Source organism: Leucopleurus acutus (genome assembly GCF_964270905.1).
Source record: "Leucopleurus acutus genome assembly, chromosome: 10".
Taxonomy (NCBI): Eukaryota; Metazoa; Chordata; class Mammalia; order Artiodactyla; family Delphinidae; genus Leucopleurus; species Leucopleurus acutus.
This window is the reverse complement of record NC_139153.1, coordinates 21,413,960-21,437,214: the sequence shown is the minus strand read 5'-3', so window position 1 is coordinate 21,437,214 and position 23,255 is coordinate 21,413,960. Positions and strand designations below refer to the sequence as shown.

The 23,255-nt window shown below is 44.8% G+C and overlaps 1 protein-coding gene across 1 annotated transcript in view; it reads right to left on the bottom strand.

Moving 5' to 3' along the window:
* Positions 1–19,994, bottom strand: part of FRMD4B (FERM domain containing 4B) — a 336,715-nt gene extending 316,721 nt beyond the window's left edge. The window contains exon 1 of the mRNA XM_082849085.1: positions 19,707–19,994. The gene's annotated coding sequence lies outside the window, so the exon portion shown is untranslated. The remainder of the gene's footprint in view (positions 1–19,706) is intronic.
* Between the last annotated feature and the right edge of the window lie 3,261 nt (positions 19,995–23,255).

The window sequence follows — 23,255 nt, the reverse complement described above, 5'->3', positions numbered from 1 at the left end:
AGGCACCACCCCAGGAAGCCTGTCCACTTCATCATAAGACATATCCTTTACCCAAGTTAAGTAAATGCCACCCACAAGGGCTTGACGGAACATATGGTTTCTGCTGACCTGCTCACTTGCCATGGTCACCCAGCCCCTTCAGAAATTGGCAAAACGAAGTCCAGACCTGAGAGCCAGCAGGTATAAAGTTACCAGTACTGCTTGAGTTGGTCAGCAACCACTCAGCATTGTGAATAATTAACAGTGATATAACATCAAGAACCAACTTTCACTGATTGTTGACTATGTGCCAAGCACCGGGCCAGGCTTTTTACCCCGAGAGGCTCTCTGCCGAGAATTAAATCTGGTAATACACGCCACAGTCGCAGAGGAGCTGTAGGCTAGTCTCTTACTCAACACCATCCCAGTAGTACGTGGCAGAGCTAAGATTAAACCCAGGTCTTCTGGCGCCAACCCTCATGATCTCTCCAGTAACTCTCAGCTGGCTGAGGCTAAGTCAGGTGTCAATACTTTAATATCAGTCACAACATAGGTTCTTGGTTAGAGCAGAGACCAAGCAAGAGTGGTATAGATTTGTTCTCTTTTGAGTCCAAGTCCAAGGAGAGAGTGGTCTGGCAGCGGGCAGGGGCTGGCAGCAGAGCTCTGCCCCACACAGAGGTAGAGGGACCCAAACCCCTTCCACCTTGATGTTCTACCCTGTCCTGGCGTTGGAGCAGGTCATCGAGAGGGCATGCTTGCTGGGTGACCCATGAGCTGGGCCCAGACAATTGGAGGCTCCTCAACACCCCTTCCATCCTTGGAATGTATATTCCACCCACCATTCCTGCACTCAGCCATTTCAAGGATGCAGGCTTGAAAGAATAATGTAAAAAAGGAAAGTAAGAAAAGATATCTTTACTCAAAGTTCTCACCAAGAGTTAATAATAACTGGGGCTTCCCTGGTGGCGCAGTGTTAAGAATCCGCCTGCCAATGCAGGGGACACAGGTTCGAGCCCTGGTCTGGGAAGATCCCACATGCCGCGGAACAACTAAGCCCATGCACCACAACTACGGAGCCTGTGCTCTAGAGCCCGCGAGCCACAACTACAGAGCCTGTGAGCCACAACTACTGAAGCCCTCAGGCCTAGAGCCCGTGCTCCCCAACAAGAGAAGCCACCTCAGTGAGAAGCCTACACACTGGGACAAAGAGCAGCCCCCGCTTGATGCAACTAGAGGAAGCCCGCGCGCAGCAACAAAGACTCAACACAGCCAAAAATAAATAAATTTACAAAAAAAAAAGAGCTAACAATAATTTTTTTGAGTCTGACAATGACCCATCAAGAAGTGAACTTTAAGAATGAAGTCTGTCGCTATCTTAACCTATTGTTTTACACACACTGAAGAGCCGGGAACGACCTCCCTCTCACCCTCCCTCAGAGCCCAAGTATGACTCTCTTTCCAGACCTTTTTCCAGGGATGGGACAGCAGAGATCAGAAAGGAGGACAGAGGCTATGTAGCCAGGGGCAAGGATGGTTGGAAGGGAAAAGGAGCAAGGATAAAGTGGGGATGTGCGTATGCAGGGAGAGAGTGGGTGGAGGAAAAAAATAATATTTATTTGCTATATAAAAAAAGTCCCATTGCCGGTTTGGGATACATACAGATATATAGATATACAGATACATAGATATAGATATATATACATGTGTGTAAAGATATATAGGTAGTATCACAAAATCTTCTGCACAAGGTCACAAAGCAAAATTGGCCACACCCTTGTCGTACCTTCATTTACAAAAATCTGACGCGTCTTCCTGGGTTTTTCTTTTTAAAAGATAAAGAGAAGGACGACCATGGAAACTATTAGAACTGCCACCTACCAGTCTGGAGTCATCTGCCTCTTTCTTCCGTCTCTCCTTGCCCTCCGCGTACAAAGGCCAGTTTCGGGTTTCACCTGGGGACCCCCCGAGGTTGTAAATCAACACCTGGAATACTGCCCTCACCCCCATTATTGACAAGGGCTCACCACTGCCTCCTTGTTCCAGCTCAAGGGAAGGAGGCAAGAACAAGAAGGTGTTTCCTTCCATTGGGAACAACTCATAAGCTTGCATAAATCACTTCCTCTCCCATTCATGTAGGCGGAGCTTGGTCACGTGGCCACACCAGACACAAGGGAAGCTGGGAAATGTAGTCCCTGTCTTGGCAGCCATGTGCCCAGAGAAAACCCAAAGGATGGGGGTTATTACTTAAAAAAAGGAAGGGAAATGGGCTTGGGGGATGAAAAGCAGTCTCTGCCACATTTCATGACTGCATCACATGAAGAGAGGAACAATCTGGTTTCTTTGGTTCAGATGTGGGCACTACCCCACCAAGACCACACAAAATGGGGAACTTCCATAATGGGTGGGGAAGAAGGAAGAGAGACACTGGAAACTATAACTGCTATAGTACTCAATAGTTATATCCTGGAAGGAAAAGTGACTGTAAGATGTGGCAGGAAAACGAGCTGTTATCTTCTTTAGAAAAACAAAAAAGTTCTTGCTAATCATGTCAGCCCAGCTACATTTATCCCTCCTTGCTCTTAGCTCACAATCCTTTTTTGAACTCCCTTCCCCTGAGCACAAAGGGTGGGTAAACTTTGGGTTCTGGACACAGAGAGGAGGTTTCTCGGTCTTTGTGCCAAAGCACCCAGTCTGGCTCCTCCCTCTGCACCCAGACTCCAAGGCGGCAAGTGTTTCGATGGACCTCAGGTGGAGGGACCCACTTCTGAAAGGGTCCAAAGTGGAGGGCTGGGCAGGCCTGGAATTTATTAGAAGTTCATGATTAATACACGCAGGCTGACCCCATGCAGGTCTTAATATGGGTTCCTGGGAACAATTCTAGGTCAAGCAATGATTCACAAGACTCATGCTAAGCCTTCAAAAGTCCCTTTACTGTCAATTTACGTATTCATAGTAAACCCTACATAAATGGTGGCCCTAAGCCTGCCACTGTGCGTACTGTCTCCATTTCTAATAACCACTGTAGTAGGTGCTGTATGTGCTGCTTCCACATCCCCTTCTCTTTACCATTTCAAGACACACTGGCCTTTTCCAACTGCCAGACCTGCATTTCTTTGCCAAGAGCTTTCCTGGACTCACAGTCCTCCTTTGCCAAGCACAGGATACCAGGGAAACACCTAGGAATAAATACTTCACCTCCCAGAAGGAGCCCTCAATTAATGACTCTTGGGAGCTGGAGTATAAATACCCCAGCTCCCTCACCCCTCAGATGGGATCATTCTAAGGCACATGCACTATGCTGGTTCCTGAGTTTCTCCAGTGGGATGGCGCCCTACTGGCCCACTGTGGTAGTTAAACTGCTAACACACTTGTTTTTGGTGGCCTTCCACTCCTTATCTCATTTCCTGATTTCTCTACTGGTGTTTCCTGCACTTCCCAAATAAACTACTTGCAGTCTATCTTAGGATATGCTTCTGGATGAACCCAAATAAGACCACCAGCATGAGGAGTAAGTTATGATCCCCATGGGGAGAACAGGCTGGCAGAGGCTCAGGAGGCAGCCTGAACCAGATGTGAATTTTGGCTTCATCCCTGAGCAGCTGAGTAATGCTGGGAAAATTATTTGACTGTTTGGTGCCTCAATTTCCTCATCTGTAAAACGGGGCAACCTCGCAGGACCGTAAACTCTCAAATGAAACAATTCCTCTAATGCCTACAATGACCCTAATATATAGCAAACACTCAACAAAAGTAAGCTTTCCTTCCTTCTTATCTCCATTTTATAAGTGAGAAAACGGAGGCTCAGTAAGGTTTCCTGACCTTCACAAGGTAATCATGCAGTTAGGTGACAGATCCTGGATTCAAACACGTCTCTTTCTGCCTCCAGATCTACTTAGAACTTTCCCACTAACGCTCACATATCAACTTCACCGTCAAAGTTACCTCATTTGATACATAAAATCATTTTAACCTTCAAATTCCCAGGTCTTCCTTTCACTTTGTGTGGTGCAGACAACACATCTGGACTCTGATTTACAGAGATTCCCAGATCTTGGTGCATTCACACACTCTGCTGTTTATGTCCTCAGACTGGGGCATGACTCTCCCTCTCTCTCATTCAGCTGTGACACACTCGTCTAATTTGGGTGCAAAGATCTTCACAAGTTCATCTCTGATTAAAACACAATGTTACTAGGGGCATCCCTGGTGGCGCAGTGGTTGAGAGTCCGCCTGCCTATGCAGGGGACACAGGTTCGTGCCCTGGTCCGGGAAGATCCCACGTGCCGCGGAGCGGCTGGGTCCGTGAGCCATGGCCGCTGAGCCTGCGCGTCCGGAGCCTGTGCTCCACAACAGGAGAGGCCACGAGCAGTGAGAGGCCCACGTACCGCCAAAAAAAAAAAAAAAAAAAAAAAGCACACAATGTTACTAAAAATAGATGAACACCCAGGAGAGGAAAGATGAGAGAGAACCCAGGGCAGAGCAAATGCACATGTAAGTGGTTTCCCCTTGGACACAAGTGAGGTGACTTTTCCAGGTGCCTTTTCACCCCCGAAGAGAGAACCCAGAGCTTCAAATGTGGGGAGCACGCCTGCTGAGCCCCTGCTTGACTGACTGAGTAGAGGCTGTGAAAAGGAAGAGGTACAGAATGTTTCCAAATCCATTCCCTTAACTAACAGTGTTCTGTGACCCCACAGCCAGCCAAGTCCAAACGGCAAGCAGAGGTACAGACAAAAAGCAAAACCAAAGTCACGCTCTTAAACTCACTCCAATTTTTAGTTAGAAATCTAGACACAGCTGTTTTATTTTAGCATACATTTAAGTTTGGGGTCATTTTTAAAATATAATTTTCTTTTGAAATATATATGTATTGGAGGGACATCATCTTTCAGAGGTTAGACTTTGAAAGGTCCTGTGTGTGACCTGCATCTAAAATAGGGTGACCAACTCATCTCGGTTTGCCCAGGACCTTCCCAGTTTTAGTACAAAGAGTCCCTCATCCCACGAAATTTCGCAGCCCTGCGCAAACGGGGATGGTTGGTCACCCAATTAGAAAACAAATTTGACTCTCAAATTGCCTCTTTTAAAATACAAGTCTCCTCAGGCAGGTTAAAACAATTCACCAATCACAATCTAGAGATGTGGATTGCTTCTCACAAAATACCCCCATCAAATAGTCCCATTTTAAGGATCCTCTATTGCAGGAATCACAAATTCAGATACCCATAGAGGCAAGGCTGAAACTATGGGTAATCATGAGTCAAATCCATCTCACTAATCAAGGTCGTTATAGTTGTTGCTAGCAAAGTACTTGCATGTCTTCCTAGCAGTATGTAACCTAAACAATGAGATGTTTGCCAGGGCTGTTTTCCAGGAACTTGGAGTCACCTGTGTCTAGTTTAAGCTGAGCCAGTTAAGACTGGATTAGGACCACATACCCTCCAATTAGGCATGTGCTAGTGTCCTTTTGGTGACCCTTTGTTTTTCCAATCACCTTCTCTCACACTCCCCGCACCTCAGACTGCCCTGCCCTGCCACTTTATTCTTTTTTTTTTTTTTTTTTTTTTTGTGGTACGCGGGCCTCTCACTGTTGTGGCCTCTCCCGTTGAGGGGCACAGGCTCCGTACGCGCAGGCTCAGTGCCCATGGCTCACGGGCCCAGCCGCTCCGCAGCACGTGGGATCTTCCCGGACCTGGGCACGAACCCGTGTCCCCTGCATCGGCAGGCGGACTCTCAACCACTGCGCCACCAGGGAAGCCCTGCCACTTTCTTCTTCATCCCATAAATACCCTCAGCCCCCTGCCTTCGGGGAGGCGGATCTGACATTTGTTCTCCTATCTTCCCGTTTGGCTGCCTTAGAATAAACTCTCTTTGCTGCAAGGTGTCTCAGAGTTTTGGCTTGCTGAGAATTGGGCAAAAAAATCTGGTTTGGTAACAAGACTTCAATAAGTAAAGATCACTTGCATAAAAACTTTCTGTCTATTCTTTACTTACACGAGGAAATAAACTCCCCTTCTTCTAGAAATCCTCAGCCCATTCACTCCTTTACCTTCCCTCTTTTGAAGGACATGGGATGGACAACTGTTTCTCTACCCAAGAAAAACTGCCCAAGCCTGATGAAAAACAAGGGCAATTCTCATTTGGCCTCAGTGGCAGGGACTATGGTTTTCTTAGTCTGATTTCCTCTGGAAGCTGACCCTGGACAAGGGGTCAAATGTGGGGTGTTTATCTGAGGTTTATCTGAGAGTTCATCCCTGGGAACAGCAGTGGGAGACTAGGGGAAATGAAACAAGAAAGGGAAGGTCATCAAAACAAAGTGTCCTATTAGATGTCATATATATATTTACCATGGAATATTACTCAGCCATAAAAAAAGAATGAAATAATGCAGCAACATGGATGGACCTAGAGATTATCACACTAAGTGAAGTCAGACAGAGAAACACAAATATATGACTTAGCTGTGGAATCTTAAAAAATGATACAAATGAACTTATTTACAAAGCAGAAATAGACTAAAGGACACAGAAAACAAACTAATGGTTACCAAAGAAGAAAAGCAGGGAGGGATAAATTAGGAGTTTGGGATTAACAGATATACACTACTATATATAAAACAGATAGATAGAAAGGACCTACTATATAGCACAGGGAACTATAGTCAGTATCTTGTAATAACCCATATTGGAAAAGAATCTGAAAAAGAATATATACATATATATATATGTATGTATAAAGATAATCTGGAAAATAATATATATATTTATAACTGAATCACTTTGCTATATACCTGAAACACTTAAATCAGCTCTACTTCAATTTTAAAATTAATTAATTAAAAGGTCCTATTAAATCAACTATCACCATGAGTGACCAGGGTTTAATGCCATGGGGAAACTCTAGGAAATAGTGCAGAATATTCACCTTAGTTATCGTACCAGATGGGCAAGGGAGCTGGAGTGTCCAGATGCTAAACCCTTCATCACTGGAGAGACGGGTCTTAATTCCCCAGCACTTCCAAACCATCACTTCCACAGTCAGAGAAAGTCCTCAGACAAATGAATGCAGGCAGAGGTGGTGGGAAGTCAAGCTGGCTTGACTGAGAGGCCAAGGCCAGGGCCAAGGTACAGACTGGGCACGTACACCCTCTGCTACGGCAGTCCATAATAGAGCCCATGGGCCGCCATACCCCAGCGCCGGTCCACAGCTGTCAGGCAGGAATGCAACCAGTGTTGTTAGAGCTTCTGAATTTTTAACAAAAACCAGGAATCCTGAATGTTTGTGGAATCTCCTGATTCATAGTTGCTGATGATGATTTCAAATGTTTAAAAAACACTCTAGGAACTAATCAAATTCTCTGTAGGCAGAACGCAACCTGTGAGCAGCCAGCCTATATCCACTAATCAAGGTGAACCCCATTATTTCATGGATGCAGAAACCAAGGCCCTAAAGGGAAGTGACTTGTAAGTCAAAGACTGTCTGTGGTGTGGAGCCCACTTCCCGTAACTCCCGGGCCACAGTCTTGTCTGACCCATTGAGCTGCCCTCACTAAGGCTTCACAAAGCCATCCTCTCCCACCACACATCCATCCACCCGACGGGAACTATCACTGCCTCCACTTCACGCAGAGCAAAGGGAGTCTCCGTTCTTTCCATCAACGTGTTATGATATTTTAGCTCACTAGAAATTGGATTCATTGCGATTCTTAATTTCACAAAAAGTTATGTAGTGCTTCTCTTGTCCTGCGCATGGCTCTCAGTACCTTACAAACAATTCTCAAAGCAACCCTGAGAGGGAAGACTATTATTTTCCCAATCTTAAAGACAGAAAACTGAGAGGTTAAGATATTTGTTACACTAAGTTACAGTAGTTAGTGGTGAAGCCAGGAGACAAATCCAGGCATTGTCTCCAGAGTCCCTGGGCAAAGTCACTACTCTACATGGCCTCTGAACTCTCTACCTACTTTGGCTTTTAAAATACCCTGAGTGGTTCTTTCATCCATTATAACAGGAGTTGGCAAACGACAAGCCTTGTGGGCCAACTCCTGCCCACAGCTTGTTTCTGTAAATAAAGTTTTATTGGAATACAGCTTCATGCATCATTTTATGTTTTATCTGTGGCTATTCTTGCCCTGCAAAGACAGATTTGGGTAGCTGCAACCCAAACAGCCTGCAAAGCCTTATATATTTAGTACCTGGCCCTTCACAGAAAAAGTGTGCTGACCCCTGAGTTATAGACTTGCCGGACATTCCTCTGATTGCAGGTTTCTTGATTATGTCACTAAACCATAATGCAGCAAATCCTATAATCAATCTACCCAAAGCCTTAGCACACACAGTGATGAATTCACAGGTTTGACTTCCCGAAATTGCACCTGTGCAGAAGATGCCTGGGAACCTCGCAATCAGCAGAAATATTCTCATAACCACACTCAAGGAAGAAGATACCAATAAATGCCCTGTAAAAGAGGCACACACCTCATCTTGGGCTCTTACCTGGGTGAAGGTTTTAAAAGCAGGAAGAGAGACAGAAATATGCAGAGAAGCGAAACAGAGGCAACTCTTGTATTACCTATCAACAGGCATCTCTCACTGAGAGATCCAGGTTCAAATCCCCACTCCACAACTCACTACTAGTTTCTTAAATTTCAATTTTCTCACCCATAAAATAGAAGGAATAATCCCATTTCTCAGGGGCGGGGCTGTTTGGCAGATTAGCCAAGACTATAATGCATATGACATTCTTAGCACCCTGCCTGGGATTTGCTGACTACTCAGAGGAACCCTATTATTGGGAATAATGGCACCTACAAAAGAATAGAAATATGAGATTATTTATGCAGAAGCTCTCAGCCCCACACAAGTCAGCTGTCAAAGAGTAACAGGATGATGGCAAGGAATGAAAAGTGATGTTCCAGGCAAAAAGGTAAAGAAGCAGGTGCCATGTTTCCATCAGAAACAGTTCAAGCAAAAAAATAATGTAGGTGGGCAGAGGTAAGCTTTAGTCACCTGGAGAAATCACTTTAGTGAAACAAATTTCTTATTCCTTGACAATACTATACAAATGAAACCGTAGGAGAAGTGGCGGCGGGGGGAGGAGGGAGGGGGGAGTTTGCATTGTATACTCTGAAAGAAGGCAAAGTTACATTTTCCCCTCTTATTATAGAGTGAAAGAATCTATCCAATAGCATGAACACTTGCTGACAAACTGTCAATTTTTAAATACCCTTTATCATTTTCACAGCTTTTCTCTGAAATCTAAAAAGGACCGATGATAGTTTTCCAGTACGCTTTTCCAAGTGTAATTAAGCTCAGTGCTAGAAAGTACATCAAGAACCACTCAAGACTTGAACTGTTCAAAGCAGCCGAATCATTGAAAAGTGCTTTCTTACTCTTAATTTGTTTGAATCAAACTTTTGACCTCTAGTAAACTGGACAGCCCATTCTTTAGGAAGTGAAAGTACAGCTAGACTGGGCACAGGGAGGTATATAAAATAACACGCTTCTTTTTTTCTCTTCAAAATACAAATTGAATTAATTTAACACAGTTGGAGCAAATTACCATGATATGTCCTCAATTTGAGTCTTACGGCCCCGCTGGGACTGGGCTCTCTGTTCCCAGTCTAAGGGCACATGGTTTTCATTACCTAATCAGGATCCTGCATTTCAAGTTGCATGTTTAAATGGATGCAATCAGTTCATTTGTGATTGCCTCAAATACCCTTAACTTTCCTGATTTATCAAAGAAGTCACACTATCTTAATGTTTTGAGATTTCTTTAAATACCGAAAGGTTACTTGATAGAACAAGTTACACCAAGGCTCATTTTACTACACAGCAAGTAGTTTTACTGAAATGTTCCACCAACACACTACTGATAAAGAAGCTCTTTTAAACGCATTTATTTATCTGAGACTTTTTAAAAATTATAGCTAATTTACAATATTACATTAGTTTCAGGTGTACAACATAGTAATTCAATATTTTTATAGATTATACTCCATTTAAAGTTATTATAAAATATTGACTAGGGAATTCCCTGCCAGTCCAGCAGTTAGAACTCCATGCTTTCATTGCCTAAGGCCCAGGTTCAATCCCTGGTGGGGGAACTAAGAACGTGCAAGCCGTGCGGGTGTCACCAAAAATAAAAAACAGGACTTCCCTGGTGGCCCAGTGGTTAAGAATCCGCCTGCCAATGCAGGGGACATGGGTTCGGGCCCTGGTCCAGGAAGATCCCACATGCCACAGAGCAAATAAGCCCGTGCACCACAACTACTGAGCCTGCGCTCTACAGCCCGGGAGCCACAACTACTGAGCCTGCGTGCCTAGAGCCCGTGCTCCTTAATAAAAGAAGCCACCGCAATGAGAAGCCCGCGCACGGCAACGAAGACCCGTCTGCAATCAATCAATCAATTTTAAGTTTTACACATTTCTTTAAATAAATAAATAAAAACACAGTCCAAAAAAATATTGGCTATATTCCCTGGGCTGTACAATATATCCTTGTAGCTTATTTATTTTATACATAGCAGTTTTTATCTCTTAATCCCCATGCCTATCTCGCCCCTCCCCCATCCTCTGCACATTAGTAATCACTAGTGTGTTCTCTGAGCCCTTTTTAAAAAAAGTTAAAGTGAGAACAGTGCAACGGCTGTGAATAAAGTGCAAATCTTTAATACGATTTGAAGGTCTGGGTGCACTTCTGGTGGTTCACAGTGTAAAGATCACCCCCACTTGATAAATCCAGCGAGGTAATTAACACTGGCTAAGGTCAGTCTGCTGTTGAGTTGCGATCAGAACTCAGCTTTTCTGACTCTCCACCCAGGGTCACCGCACCCCTTTCTCCTCCCCAGCTCCTCCTTCATCCGGCAGAACCCTGCCGGAGTAGTACACTTGGATGAACCAGGGCCAGAGCTGGCTCTGTGATTCGTGCCTCCCATTCAGGTCACATATGGTCCCCCTGCTCTTTTTCGAGGACTGAATTGATGGGATGGGCTCAGTCAGGTGCAACAAGGGAAGCCGGAAAACAATCCTCAGGCCTCATCCATTGTTGGGTTCCCTACCGCCGCTGTCGGCTATCATAAGCACCAGCTGGAACGTGGATGCTGGTATTCCAGAAAGACCTTTTGAATCAGGAAGGGCAGTGATGGGCCCTATGCTGTGGCAGAGGCATAATTATTTCCAATAACTGTCTCTCTAGGCTACCTGGTGATTTCCAAAGGAAAGCGCCTTCTCATTGCAACAAAACATTCAGTGTTTATTTGCAGGAGCGAGGCGGGGGCGAGGGGGCAGTTTTGAACTTATTTCTCATGGAAGGTCACAATGCTAAAAACTCCAGTCTGGTCATAGTTTATTCAGCACGGCAGAAAGGAATATAATCAACTTTGGCTGAGGGTTCAGGATCTGTTTTACAGGGCAATATTCTTACCTGAAACAAGATAAGCCATTAGAATCTCCAGTGAGCTATGCTCTCTCTCGAAAGCTGAGCCTCTCACGCAGGCTGTGACTGTCGGGGATAACACAAAGCAGAGCCACTTGCAGTGTGATGTCCAAGAGCACAGACTCGGTTGACTTTGAATTCCAGGTCTATCACTAACCAGATGTGTGATTTTGAATAGTGATGCAGCCTTTCCAAGCCTCCGTTTTCACCTCTATAAAGTGTGAGATACGGTGGTTCATGGTGGAAATGGAATGAAATACATACTGTCTGGAAAGCACTTGGCAAGTAGCTGGCACTCATAGGGACTCAACAAATGCGGACTATTACGACTGGGCAATGGGGCTTGTTCTTTAAAAAGGGAGGTTATCCTAAGGGAACGTTTCAGTGTACCGATCAGATTGTTCCTGAAATCTCCACCTTGCTGGCGAAGGCATTTTTTGGAGTCTTCCGTGGCCTGCTCATCAAGCCTGTCTGGGAACTCCCCACTTGCTGCTACAAATCTTTCAGGCCAAAGTGAAACCCTACCCGCTCCTGCTACCCCACTGCAGCAACTCTGGGGCAGATCACCATCCCTGTACCTCTCTTATGGTGTCGCACTTTCTCTGGATGGGGGAGTTTACACTTTCTCTGGATGGGGGAGTTTACCACCCACGTTCATTCACATCTTCTCTCCCCAACTAGCTTAAGCTTCTGGACAACGGGATTCCCTTACATTTCTTTGTGGGGGTTTTTGTGTTTTTTTTTGTTTTGTAGTATAGTTGATGTAGAATATGTTACAGGTGTACAATATAGTGATCAACAATTTTTAAAACTTATGCTCCATTTACAGTTACTATAAAATATTGGCTATATTCCCTGTGTCGTGCAATATATCCTTGTAGTTTATTTATTTTACACCTAATAGTTTGTACCTCTTAATCCTCTCCCCTGTTTTGCCCTTTCATCCTTCTCTCTCCCCACTGGTAACCACTAATATGTTCTCTATATCTGTGAGTCTGTTTCTTTTTTGTTATATTCACCAGTTTGTTTTATTTTTTTAGATTCTACATATAAGTTATACAGTATTTGTCTTTCTCTCTCTGACTTATTTCACTTAGCATAATACCCTCCAAGTCCATCCATGTTGTTGGAAATAGCAAAATTTCACTTTTTATGACTGAGTAGTATTCCATTTTGTGTGTGGGGGGGGGGTCACATCTTTTTCCATTCATCTATTGATGGACATTTAGGTCACTTCCATATCTTGGCAATTGTAAATAATGCTGCTATGAACATTGGGATGTATGCATCTTTTCACATTAGTGTTTTTGTTTTTTCAGATATATACCCAGGACTAGAATTGCTGGGTCATATGGTAGTTTTATTTTTAGCTTTTTGAGAAACCTCCGTACTGTTTTCCACAGTAGCTGCACCAATTTACATTCCCACCAACAGTGTAGGAGCGTTCCCTTTTCTCCACATCCTTGCCAACATCTGTCATTTGAAGAGTTTTTGATGATAGCCACTCTGACAGGTGTGAGGTGATATCTCATTGTACCTTACATTTCTTTGACTCCTCCATGGCACCCAGCATATGTCCAAGAATCTTCTAGATTCTCTGATCCCTTCCTAGGCAAACTGGTCCATAGACCAGCACCATCAGCATCATCTGGGAGCTTGTTAGAAATGCAGAATCTCAGGCTCTGCCCCAGATTTACTGAATCAGTATCTGATTCCCAACTGATTCCTGTGCACAGAGTTGGACAGACATTGCTCTAGCCCACTATTTCCTGGACTTCAGTCATTCACATCTTCCCCTTCGTAGCTTTTGTCATTTTTCAATACTACCCACCTTATGTTTTACCTAATATATATTTTTAAGTGATTTTACATTGACACTGTGTCTTGCTAGCCTCATCTTAAGCAATAATATTGTCTGTTAATAGTTATTTGGCAAGGCCGAAAGAAATCTACTATTTAATAAAGTTTGAAGGTCTGAGGGAAAAAAATTGGGGAGGAGGGTACACATTAAAATAAATAAATAATCACTAATAAAATGATTCTCCATCTATCATCTAAAATTAACTCATATTCACCAGGGGTTCACCTCCACCAGTAACACAGCACTAGACTTTTTGTAGCTGGATTAGAAGACATCTCCCCAGCACCAGATCTAGCATTCCTGGTCCATGCCTGCTCCCACTCAGCGCGGTTGCTCTGTGAGATGGATGCATGTATCCTCAAAATATAGATGGTCGTGGGAGGCAGAAAACCTCGGTTCTGGCCCTACACCATCCCTAAATAACTTGCCAAGTCACATTCCATCTTTGGGGCTCATTTTTGAAGGTTAGTTGATCTCAAAGCTCCCTTCCAAGTCTAACAATATGACACAAAAAATGAGAGCAGAGGCTCTGGGGTCAAAATGACTTGGGGTTGCAATTAAGCCTCTATTCCTTGCTAATTTCATTAAGTCTCAGTTTTCCTCATCTGTAAAATGGGAGTAATAACAACAAATGGCCTTAACACCCAGATCACAGGATTTGTAAGAATAGAGAAAACAATAGCTGAAAAATGCTTAGACTGAGATGTGGTACATAGTGTTCGATAAAAAATATAGCTATTTCTACTTCTTCCTAGCCTCCACAAAGCTAGGAAAAAGTTAATATTTACGGAATATTTAATATGTCACAGGCACTGCATGAAACACTTATTTTATCCTCATAATCACCCAATGAGGTAGGAAATCTTATTCTCCCCATTTTAGAGATGAGGAAACTGAGGCACAAAAAAGGTTAAGCCACTTGTTCAAAGTCACACATTTAATAAGTGGTGCAGTTGGATTTGAGGGCAGGTCATCTGACATGAGAGCCAACGTTTATAACCACAACCTGTCCTGCTCTTCTGTAAAAGACTGGTCAACACACAGACTTTGCCAATTTGACAAATATTACATAATCTTGGCAGTGTAATTCCCAGCACAGGTGAACAGCTCTTATTATCATTAGTTCTACTATTATTTACTTAGTCTTTACATCAGAACAAGTTGCTACCAGGCATCAGGAGTTTCACCCTTCAATTATGGTAAGAACTTTATTTTTTTAACGCTTTAAAAAATTTTAAGCATAACATACATAAAAAGGTGAACAAAATATAAGTATACAGCTCCATAATTATCTCCAAGTGAAAAGCCATGTATCCATCACTGTGCTGCCCCAGAAACTCCTAAACACTTTCCCTCTCTCCCCTCCAAATGTAACCACTGTCCAGGGGTTTCTCAACCTCAGCACTATCTACCTTTGGGGCTGGATAATTCTTTGTCGTGGGGACCGTCCTGTGCATGGTTAAGATGTTCACCAGCATCCCTGGTCTCTACCCACTAGATTCCTTTAGCATCCTCCCGCAAGTGGCAACAGCTAACAATTTCTCTTTACACTGACAAATGTGCCCAGAGGGGCAAAATCACCCCTGGTTGAGACCCAGCACACTCATGATTTTTCGGCATTCACTTTTTTGCTTTCCTTTATAATATTTCTACCACTTGAGCACACATCCTTAGCTACCATTTAATCTTGTCTGGTGAGAGGAGTTCTTTATAATTTAATCTATTAAAAAGACCCCTCATCATGGCCCCCTAAAATAGCCTTTATAGGTGAAGTGACCATGTAATTTATTGTTCAAACTGGAGGTTCAGACATTAACCAGGACTGACCGGGGCAAGCCAGCATGATCACCTGACTTCCGGGGATCCCCTGCTCGGAGTAAACATTATCCTCACAGCCCCATACAATAGGGTCCCCTTCCCACTGGATAATTGTACCTAAAGTGACAGAGCACAATTAAAAGCAGCACATCCCCAGGGGCGAAGCAACACAGACACAGATAAATATCTCCAAGATGAAGAGCTGCAGAGCAGAGAACTTAATTCGCCTTGGCCCATAAGGAGGTGTACTCTTCAAATAATTTGCCTAAGACACTACTCGAAATAACTACTTTCACCACATTTGCACAACACATTGATTAAAATAACTGCCTTCCAAGATTTGCACATAGATGCAAAAAAGAGACTTAGGGTCCATAGTGGGTTTTAAATCAATATATCTGCCTTTTTCCCTCAGTGTCACTGGAAAGTACAAAAACCACCATTAATTTGACCTGCTCTGCATTGTGATCTCCAAGTCCTGATATTGACCGCGGTAAAAGTGACAGCTAAGGCTTTCCTTACACACATGAGAAATCATATTGATAACCTATGTGCCTGAATATAATTCAGTTCGTCCTCCATCATTTGGGGCATCAAAGAGAACAGAAATCAGCCTACACTGAGTTAGGCACTTGAAAATTGTGGTGAACTTTATTCAACTTCCTGGCATCCATTTGCCCCTTTTCCAGCAACTGTATTCATCTGGAGGTCCAGGCCTCCAGCGTCCATGGTCCATATGGCCTGGATAGGACTCCACCACTAGGGCGATGGGGTTTCCTCCAGTCAAGCCAATTGGGCTAATCAGAACTGGTGTTGAGACGTTTTGCTCAACAACTGGGGAAGGAGGGTTTATGCTTTTTCTGTTAGACTTGAACCTGGAATTGTGTAAACGGGCAACTGCTACAGTCATCTTGCCACCCAACAAGGAACCAAAAGGAAGGAAGAGAAAGGCAGAGCTTAAGATGAAAAGAATCAGGGCTTCCCTGGTGGCGCGGTGGTTGAGAGTCCGCCTGCCCATGCAAAGGACACGGGTTCGTGCCCCGGGCCGGGAAGATCCCACATGCCGCGGAGCGGCTGGGCCCGTGAGCCCTGGCCGCTGAGCCTGCGCGTCCGGAGCCTATGCTCCGCAACGGGAGAGGCCACAACTGTGAGAGGCCCGCGTATCGCAAAAAAAAAAAAAGATGAAAAGAATCAGATCCTGAAGTAACTATTCAGCCCCGAGCAAGATGCTCTTGAAGTCAGTCTTACCTATGTACCTTTTAGAAAATCGAACCTGTATATATGGAATATATATACCCTAATTCCCTTTAAATTGGGTATTTGTCACTTATTATACAAACACACCCTGTGGCAGTGACTTTCAAACTTTTTGACAGCAACTCACAGTATGAATTACATTTAATCCTGCAACCCAGAGTTTGCACACAGCCCCGGATACAGGACTGACCCAAAGTTTCATGAAACTACAAAACCTTTACTAACATATGACGATGCTGATACTTCCTGTCCTGTAATACTTTAAAAAAAATACTGGTGCGACCCACTAAATTGATTTCATGACCTTCATTTTGAAAAACACTGTTTTATGAGATTAGGTTAAAAATTGATTTCACCAGGAAGAATGAGATTTTTTTTAATGACACAATAACTTTAATCAGGTTATTGAGGAAAATAGGAGGTTTGGCCCCTAAATTAAGCATCTAGCAATAGAAAATTGCTATCTCACCAGTTCTCTCTGACCGCACAGGACACACATTTTACCAGGAGAAAAAAATCTTAATGACCTAAATATAAATAAATTACAAAAAAAAAAGATAAGTGGAGTTCTAAAACAAAACAAAAACCATGTCTAAAAAGAGAGAGAAGAGAGATAGCTAAGTAAGGAAATAGACACCCAAGTCTTGCTGATGAGCTGAGTTACGTGATTTATTTATCTACAGGTTAAAGATAATAATTTCAGTGAACCTCAGCAAGCACTGAATATGTAAAAATAGTGCCTTCATAATAAGATCAAATCTCTGGGGCAGATTTAGGGAGAGGGAGGGAGAGAGGGAAGGACAGAGGGAGGGATGGACGGAGGGAGGGAGAGAGAAGGAGTAAGTGGGGGAGGGAAGAAGAGAGGGACAGAGAGAGAGAGAAATCCCTTGCAGTATAATAAGCCTGATGCCTTCACTTATGTGTGTAAAATAACTATGAAGAGTTCCTGAAATTTCAGACAATGACTGCAGGCTGGACAAGACAGGGTATTTTTAACTGCTTTCCATGTACCTTATTTGTATTGTCAGTTAGCCAAAACTTCCTTTTTGTCTGCTCAGAAGCACTGCAGAGTCTTGATTAAATCTGTGGAATCAAACGGAGAGCTCGGATTCTCAGGCTTGCTGGAAATAGAGGCCAGTCAAATAAACAGTCCTGAGAAAACTCTGCATTTCCACTCTGGAGTGGCTGTAAAGTTAACTCCTCCCACACGTTTCCAGCCTGTCAGGCTCAAACACATTTGTCTGCCTGTTTGAGAAGCCCATTAACTTTCCCGCGGCGAAAATGGAAATTCAAAACCATTATTCATTTCAAAACCAAGTGAAGTTTAAGACAATCACTTGCACACCCAGGAGAGGTGACTTCTGAGAACTCTCCAGGTGATCGTGAAAATCAGACCTCACTATAATGGTATTTTAGGTAGATTTCTTCATTTTCCATCACCATAGTGTTCAAATGCATCCCACCTGCATTACTGAATTGAAGCAAATGAAGTGTTTAAGTAATACCTGCAGATGTCATGAGGAAATGATAAACCTCTTCTGTTCAAGAAGTTCTGGGAATTGTGTGAATTCTTCTGACCCTCTTTTAGGAAGTGTAACATGCACTGTTCAAAAGGTAGAGGTGAATGTGTGTGGTGTGCACGAGTGCACGTACATTTACTCTTTATTTCCAATTTTTCAGATATACAAAAAAGAAGGAAGACTCACAGAATCATCAGTATACCCATCACCTAGTTTATGACATTTAGAGACCAAAATATACATTAAGTGCTCACCTTGGTTCAGGCACTCTTTTAAACATCATCTGATTTAATCTTATGAAAAACACAGGAGGTATTTATTGTTGTTATGACTGTAATTATTTTTGTTTCATCATCATCAATGCCACCACGGCACAGCCTTTTTAGAGGCACTGTTACAGTTAAGACCCTGGCATCTGGAAACAGACCTCATGTAAACCAAAAATCACCAGTGTAACTTATGGCAGGTTACCTAACCTCGCTCTAGGGCTTAGTTTACCACTCTGTGGACTATTTACGATGCCCCAAAACTGCCTATTGGGGTGCCTGTCCCATAGTAAGCTCTCTTAAGCGCCATTCGTAACAGTATGTGTGTGGGAGATCAAAGAGCAAGCAGCTTGGTGAGGTTAAGTAAGGCGAAGCTGCTTCTCTTCCCCCGCAGACGTTTGATACGGAAGCTCCACAGACCCATTCTCTTTAGGACAGGAAACAGCAAGCCAGGAATTGCGCTAAAATCTTGTACCCAACCTCCAACTGAGTTGACAAGTTTCTGGGGTATCCAGAAACTAGCTAACCTTGAAGGATCAACCACCTTTCTGGAAAGACTGCGGCTGTCAGCACTCCAGGGTCCTTTTCCCCACCAAGGGGCCACCTTCCAGACGCAGCCGTCTGGGTACCAGCAAGTAGACCAAGTCGGTTCGCAAAGTTCAGAGGAGTTGGCTCTGGTATGTTTACAAGTCCTAGCAGATCGCAGGAATGTTCAAGATAATTATTACCCCACCCAGGAGCGCCTAGCCCAACCCTCTCACATCTGGAAGGAAGCGGCCACACAAAGGAGAACGAGAGACCTCCTCCTGCTGCAGCTTTCTCAGGCCCGGGGAAGGTTTAGTACGAGCTCTCGCCCCTTTTGTGAACAAGGCCAGGCACTGCTCAGCAGTATCGTTCGGAGCACAAGTCATTCAACGCAAAGGAAGAGTTCATCCCCTAGTCCAAATCGAATGGCATTTCCCAAAATATCATCTTTGTTTTTCCCTCACCAGATGAAAGTAAAAAGTGAAATACTCCAGAAAATAGATAGGGAGCGATCCACACGCATACAGCCACTTCAGCATAGGAGCGGCAAGGATCAGACACACCTATTTGAAAAGGGCAGCCAAACCAAGCCCTTAGTATCCTCTGCAAATGCAAGGGATTTCCCCCCTCCACTCCTCTCGCCGCGTTTTGAAAGTACCTCTGGGAAGCCCGACCTGGGATTCATCAGCATTTCTCTTCACCTCCCACGAACGCGCGGCAACCAAAGCACATGGTCCCTGGCGGCGCGCCTGCAAGCCCCACCAGCGCCAACGCCCCGAAACCGCCAAACTTCCTGTCTCCAAACCACCAAAGCGACCAAAGCGCCGCACCAAGTGCCCAAGGGACTCCGGCGGAGGCGGCAGGCAGCAGCGGAGCGGTGGGGCGGGGTTTCCTGCCCGCGGGAGCGCCCGGGACCCGCACCTCCACTGGGGGTCTCCAAACGCGCGCGCTGCGCCCCGGGCGCACTGCAAGCGCCGCTGTGGCCGCGTCGCACGGTCGCCCCTAGCTGTGCGCTTGGGGCACCCGGGGCAGTCGCCCACCTACCTGCTCTGCTGCTTCCAGCCTCCGGCGCTCGGGGGGGCTGTCGTCCGCTACTTTATTGTCTCGGCTGCTCACCGCGCGGGACCTGAGGACCCGGCTCTGCGCCAGCCCCGCAACTCCGCTCTGCACAGAGCCTTCCCCGGCGTCTGCCTTCCTCCTTCTCCTCCTCTTCTCTGCCCAAGCTCCTGCTCTGCACGTGAGCCGCGCAGCCCGACTCCCGGGCTCGCAGGGCAGCCAGCTCCCGCCGCATCCCCCAGCCCGGGGCTGCTCGTCGCCCCCGCCGTCGCTCGCCGCGCGTCCTCGCTTTGATCCACACTTAAAGCAGCGCCCCGGGCCGCCTTCCTCGCGTCCTGCAGTCCTTCCGTCCTGCCTGCCTCCTCTCGCTGTCAGCCCCAGCTCTGGGCTCCTCTCTCCCCAGCTGCCCCCGCCCGCCGCCTCTCCCGAGGCTGGGGCGGCCGCTGCCAATGAGACTCCTCTGATGCGCTGTTCCGGCCCAGTCATTGTATCGGGAGGGGAGGAAGGGGAGGGGGAGCGAGAGGAAGGGAGGGGGAGCGAGAGGAAGGGAGGGGGCGCTCTCGGCCCCCGCCGCGCCGCTGCGGGCTGGGCTTGCCTTCCCTACAGAGAAAAGGTACTGGTGCCAAAGGGCGCGGAGCGGCTGGCGCTCCCAAGAGTGGGGGAAATGGAGGGGGTCACCAGCCCGCGCCTATCATCTCTCCCTCCGACTCAAAAGCGCTGGGAGGGACTTGATTCCGCCTCCGTGGCTTCAAGCATCCCAAGACTCGACTGCCCTTAGAATAAAGGGAATGAATGAGACACCGGCGGCTGCGGGAAGCACAGAATCTAGCCAGGGATGGGACTGGGTCTGGCTAATGACTTAATTTGAGATTCCCGCAAACTGGCGTTTCTGCTCCTGAAAGAAAGAAATAGGAAGGGAGGGAGGGAAGGTATAGAGAAAGAAAAGAGACAGAGAGACAAAGACAGAGAAAGACACAGAGAGAGGCAGAGACAGAGAAGAGGGAAGAAGAGAAAGCCTATCCAATGCCAGGCAGAACAGTTCTGTGATTCAGGAGTATTTTGTTGTGCTTTCTTTACAGATGAAGAAAGGGAAGAGAGGGGTTAACTCAAAATCGCTACTAAGTGACAGGACAGAGCTTCCAACTTGATCTGATGCTGAGTGTACTATCGCAAAGGAGAGAAGGGGTGGAAAAAGGGAGGACCGTTGGTGAAGGAGCCATTGAGGTTTTCCTATTATCTCCAAATGGGTTGGCAAGTAGAGACCCAGAGGTACACTGACAGGGCAGAGAGAAAATATTTCCCAGACAGCTTTAAATGTGTGTCCCATGACCACACCCACTACTCTATACAGTATGAGTGAATTCATTTTTTAAACTAAATCCATTTTGAGAAATAATTATCTTGTGACTACACAATTATACAGCTCTGTATTTTGGTGAATGTTTAGTTGATTCATCTAATGTCAGTATTTGGAAGAGACTATAGTTTCTGTAACCCTGGTGTTGGCATTTCTCCTTCTCCTTCTCCTCCTCTTCCTTTTCTTCTTCTCCTTCTTCTCCTTGTTCTTCTGACTGATCACTAGCCTACAGAAAAAGATTGGAATGCGGGGGAGAGAGGGCTGTCTTGGTTTCCCAGGTCCTGGAGTAACCGCTACTGACATGAAACAGACAGCAAAATCAGTAAAGCCTCGAGATGGAGTGATGTATAATATTGTATTTGTGCAGTGTGAGGTTTAATTAACTTTTCTTCTGGTGTCAAATGGACTGCTTGCTTTTCATTAAATACAAGATATTGAATGAATAGGTAACATTTATTGAGTGTCTATTACATGCCCCTCTGACCTGAGCTAAGGAAGAGCTTCATTTGCTATCATCTCATTTTGTTCTCCTGGGAGAAAGAGGTTGGCCTGGAAGCCTGGTGAGGCCAGCGTCCGTGTTTACCTAGTTCAGCCCCTGGCACATCGCAACAGATCATTCACTGTCAGCTGAGTGAAAGGGTCCCCGTTTTACAGAGGAGGAACCTGAGGCTCAGGGAGGTTAATTGATCTGCCCAAGAATATGAAACTAGAAAGTGGTCATGCCTATCTTTAAACTCAGGTCTGACGACACCCTAACCACCACGCAATACTGTCTATTCACCACGAACCCCAGGTAAGGGGGCAGTGCAGAAAGTAATGCTTGCTGGGCCCGCATAACTGCACATAATTTCTTCGGAGAGGAAGCCAGTACATGTGAAACAGTCACTAAAGAACCACACAGAGGGTGGAGGGCAAAGCAGAGCCCCGCAGGGGAGATGAAGAGGGTAAAGCTGAGCGTCCAAAAAGTGCTCCGTATATGTTTGGGGAAAAAAACTGGACACAGAGTAGAACATGAAAAATGCAATATAAAATATGTCAGTAAGGTTGATCTGGGTCAGAGAAGTCCTGAAGAATTTTCTGGAAGATGTGGGACGTTTACTGGATTTTCTTGGTGCATGCAGAGGGGCTCTGGCTTGACAATAGGAGCTCCAGGGCTGTTCTCTCTGGGTTCAAAGCCCAGCTTTTCTAATTACTCAACCTAAAACAGGGATAATAATAATGCCGACTTTATAAAGTTGTTTTAAGGACTGAATTAGTTAATACATAGAAGGCAATTTTAATAGTGCCTAACCCACGGCAAATGTTTAATAAGTATTAGCTCATATTGTTAAAGTGGGGGTGACTTTCTTTCCAACTTTAATCTTCTGATAAATCAATATTTATAAAATACCAAAAACAGCTAAATAAAAGACACACAATAGAACAAAGAAAACTTTTTAAATGTATTCTTACCCTAATAAAGAATTATCAACTCTGGCTACATATTAGAGTGGAAGGGTTTTGTTTTTGTTTTTAATACTCAAGACAGTTATATACATTAGAATCTCTGAAAGTGGAGTTAGGTTCCATAGGTGAAATTAATTAATTCACAATTGAGAACTACTGTGAAGTTGGTATGCCTGGGAACTACCTGCATAGCTTGACCTCAGACTCCTAGACCTCAGCTCCAGAAGGCTCATGGACCAGAAATGTGTATTTTTAAGAAGCTTTTCTGTTATTCTTATTGAATGAGAAACACTGCTTTATCCTTCCCCTACAACCTTTGTTGCCCATCCAACCTCACTGGCTCACAGATTTTTTTGCATCCTAATTTATTAAATTCTTGTTATGAATCCAACTCTCTGTGTGCATTTCTATTTAATTCAATGCACATTTATTAAACACCAATTTTGTACAAATCACTCATTGGGGTCTAAAGATGAGTAAAACCCTTCACGCAAGCAAGGAGTTTACAATCTGGAAGAAAAGATGCAAACATGAATAGCTGTAATAATAAGGCTACAATGTTTTGAGTGCTTACTCTGGACAAGTGCTTCCTTTACCTGTAGGCAAGGTGAAAAGTGATATTTATAGGAGAAATTCAAAGGGTGCCATTGGGTGAGGAAAACCAGAAATGGCTTCATGAAGGAGGCAGCACTTCCAAACTGCTTTCCTGAAAGAAATTGTTCCAGTTATGGGAG